The 4,161-nt window shown below is 41.1% G+C and overlaps 1 pseudogene; it reads left to right on the forward strand.

Moving 5' to 3' along the window:
- The first annotated feature begins 406 nt into the window (after nt 1–406).
- On the forward strand, nt 407–584 carry LOC110564963 (small EDRK-rich factor 2-like; annotated as a pseudogene).
- Nucleotides 585–4,161: the final 3,577 nt, after the last annotated feature.

A 4,161-nucleotide genomic window follows, 5' to 3' on the forward strand; every position in this document is an offset into this window, starting at 1 on the left:
AGATTGAAGATCTTTGTACTGGCCTGATTCACAAAGAAGTCTCTTCGATGTGAGATAAAAGCAAACTTATCTCTGGGTGTAAGGACAAGTATCTAGAATACAATTAGAAATATATTGGCTTAGGAAAATGAGAGTAGTGAGTTCTTCTCCAGCACCTATAATCACTGTAGCCAGTGATAGTTGGCTAGATTCACAGTACCAAAAACTGATTTCCTCCTATCTACTGGGCCTTAATCAACTAGACACCTGTTTCTTACCCCTCAGATAAAAGTACCATTATTGTACCAATAGGCGTATCTTGCCACGTTGGTCATTCTTGTGGTTCATAAGCTTATTGGAGAAATTACACACTCTGGACATAGCACTTTTAAGAATAGAACTAGAGGTTGGAGCCACTGCCGTTGCCATGACCCGCGGTAACCAGCGAGAGCTCACCCGCCAGAAGAACACGAAGAAGCAGACTCCGTTAAGGGGAAGCGCGAGATGATGGGATTTCTGCTGCCGCCCGCAAGCAGAGAGACTCGGAGATCATGCAGCAGAAAAAGGCAAACGAGAAGAAGGAGGAACCCAAGTAGCTTTGTGGCTTCGTGTCCAACCCCCTTGCCCTAGGCCTGTGTGCCTGGAGCTAGTCCCACCACACTTGAGTTTCTTACTGTAGTGCTCACAGGTCCCAGCATTCCCTTTGCCCCGAGTCTGCAGCGGGTTCCTTTTGTGCTTCCTTCCCCTCGGGTAGCCTCTCTCCCCTTGGGCCACTCCCGGGGGTTAAGGGGGTTACCCCTTCCCAGTGTTTTTTATTCCTGTGGGGCACACCCCAAAGTATTAAAAATAGCTTTGTTAAAAAAAATAGAGCTAGAATTAATCTAGAATCTTCCTAACTGGGGACTCTCTCTCAGAATAATCAAAATGTGCCACCGGAGAAAAGCATGTCTGGTGCTGAAATGTGAATTCTGGGGATTGAACTCAAAGATCTTTAGCCTTGCAAGGCAAACACTTTACTAACTTAGTCTCCATAACCTACTAGTAAAACAATATTTTTATATCATTATACAAAATTATTTTGTCCTTAATGCTAAAGATAATTTTCTGTTTAAGGAAAATCCTGGAAATGTCGGGAATGTCAATTCTACCCTTTCTGGACATTTGCTCATTTGGTCATTTTTCATCTGAATCTCACTACTTCCATGATACTCTTTCCTCTTAACTGAGATTTTTATAAGTTTTCAAACTTCTGCAAATATAAATAAAGCTGACACCCCGGTAGTACTCAAGTTCAAGTCTTTATATAATGGAAAATATAATAACTTAATATGTTCATGGGAACATAAGCAATCTTAATCTGTGATTTCTGTGAAAAGTATTGATTTCATCAAGCATGGAACATTTACAGCAGAAAATATATTTTTCCTACAGAGGAGCCAGAATTAGGTGCTCTCGCCTTTGAATGTAAGGAGATGGAAGATGGCATTCCTTTATTCCTACTGCTTAACAAGGAAGTGTGTAGACCTGGACACCTTTTCAAAGGCATGAGCAAGGGTCACAGCTGGGCACAGTCCTGACGTTTTCAGGTACTCATACGACACCTGCATAAGTTTCCTTTACTGCTTTACTGATTTGTTTACTGATGTTGTTTTGTTTGTTTGTAGTTTTTCTTCTATTGTTAGATCTCATGAAGTAGCACATAACACTCACACCTCAGCTTTTAACAGATAGTAAACCTTTACCACCTTCATGTCTGTTCACAAAGTAAATCCGGCAACCAACACTAAATACCTGCTTTTAGATGTGTGGAGAGTTTTTTCTTCTCACTATTTCTTTGAAGCTTCACTTTTCAGTATCTTATGAGACATTCCTACAGCTTGGTTCCAAATAAAATTATTGAGAAAATTAAGTGTACATTTGCAATGATGGAGATTTTACACTGAAATCTCCCTTTTGTCTCCTTCCAGAAAATTGGCTTAAAATCTCTACATCCTAAGAGAGATGATTTCTCATTATGATGCCTAGAGAGAACCGTGGATTTCAGCTGGGTTTTCACAGTGGAGAGAAGATCAATTAACTTGTAATCACTGAAATAGTATAAGGTTTGGAAAGCTAGTCGGCTCTACTTCCTGTGTTAAAAAAAAATGATGTCTGTTCTTGAAGTATACTCCAAAGCAACTTTTGATTTCCAGAGACGGCTGACAATCACTCAGATTGTCACTGAAATGAATTTGAAACATCCTTGCAGGAGGATGAATGGACACTGTTAAGGTTTAGGAAATGAGAAAATGAGATACTTTGCCTAACATATCCCAAACCACTAGAATTTCAGTTATTTTAGCATATTTTACAGGTATTCTGCAAATAATTTTTATTAATCAATGTTTTCATGCTTTTCTAAATGCCTTTTTACTTCTTTCCCATTTATATTCACATAGAGATGGTGGAGGAGTAAATCTGGAGCATTCTAGAGACATAAAAATACTAAAGTTATTCTGGTATGCCATTATTGAAGACATCTGGTGGCAGGGGCCATGGGTCCTGAAGAGGACACTCTCTGACCGGACAGAACTCCTGGTGGGGGAAGGAGGGCACTCACCTACCCGCAGGAACTTCCATCCGGGGATCTGCGGGGACAAAGACAGAACAGATGGAGCAGAGATTGAGGGGATGTACAATCAGTGCCTAGCCCAACCCAGGACTCACCCGATGAAAGAAGGCCAACCCCTGACACTATTGAAGATACTCCGTTATGCTCGCAGGCAGGAGCCGATTAGAGTAGTCCTCTGGAGGGTTCTACCCAGAAACAGTTCAAAACAGACACTGAGACTCACAGCAACACTGGGCAAAGCATAGGGAGTCTAGTGGGAGAGTGGGGGGAGGATAAAAGGTCCTAGAGATTTCAGGGACTCCACAAGAAGAACAACAGAGCCAACTAAGCAGGTGCCCAGAGGTGCCTGAAGCAACAACTAAGGACCACGCATGGGCTAGACTTAGGTTCTCCACTTATATGTAGCCAATGGGGAGCTCAGGCTTCACGCGGGTTCACTGATGAGGGGAGTAGGAGTTGTCTCTCACATGGACTCTGCTGCCTACTTTGTGATCGCTTCCTTCCTGACCCAGTGAGACTGCTTTACCAGGCCACAGGGGAGGAGGTCAAACTCAGTCCTCATGTAACTTGATGAGCTGGGATGGCTGGGTAGGAGGGAGGGGGTCCTGTTTTTTTGAGAGGTGGAGGGGTAGGGTGGGATTGGGAGGAGAGGGGGGAGAGGGCTGCGACCTGGACTTAAAGTGAACAGATGAATATGTGTGTGTGTGTGTGTGTGTGTGTGTGTGCGCGTGTGTGTGTGTGTTAGAGTTGATTTTCTTCTTTCAACATATGGATGTGGGAAGTGGGATCTAAACCCGCTCTATAGTCTTTGGCAACAAGGTTCCTCCTCAAAGCTAAGCCATCCTGCTGGGCCTACTCCAAGTTTTAAAAGGTGCAAATTGCCTCCTTTCTGGAGAGTTTGATTTTCTTTTATTTCTTTTTCATTTATCTTTTTTAAATTTGAAAGCTTCGCAATCTCCTTTCTTGCCCCTCCTTCTGTGTCATTTTACACCGTTTTTAGCACTGTGGTTATGTATAAGCACTTTCCTAATTAAAATAATAATTCTTCTCTCTGGATGTATCATTCCAAATTCAGAACATCATGCTAGAATCAGACTTTATGTTCTTTCAAAAAATGCTACTGCTTTACTATTTTTATTTTTTAAACATTTTCCTTCAGAATCCATGACTGGTTTTAATATAAATGATCCATAACATGAAGTATTATTTAAAGGAAATGCTACAATTTTTTTAAAGTGCACATGAAATTTATATTTTTTATAATTAACTATAGGGTATCGTGCATTATTGACTTTTAAATATCTTCCATCACAAAGGAATTTTTAAAAAGAATATTCTAGAAATTTGTAAACTTCTTTCAGAATGAGGCCCACATCACTTTACTGTTTTGGTGTCATGGGTAACCCACTGAACTATGCCAAATTTGGGGTAGGCATTGCTGTTCATATTTCAAGGACAGACTTATTACACAGGGATAGTCCTGAAAATGTTTCCATATTTTGTGTGAAAGAGCTATTTGTAACAGCACGGAGGATAGCATAAATGTCATCCCACCTGAGGAGAACATGTTA

This window comes from Meriones unguiculatus, chromosome 3 (genome assembly GCF_030254825.1).
Source record: "Meriones unguiculatus strain TT.TT164.6M chromosome 3, Bangor_MerUng_6.1, whole genome shotgun sequence".
Taxonomy (NCBI): Eukaryota; Metazoa; Chordata; class Mammalia; order Rodentia; family Muridae; genus Meriones; species Meriones unguiculatus.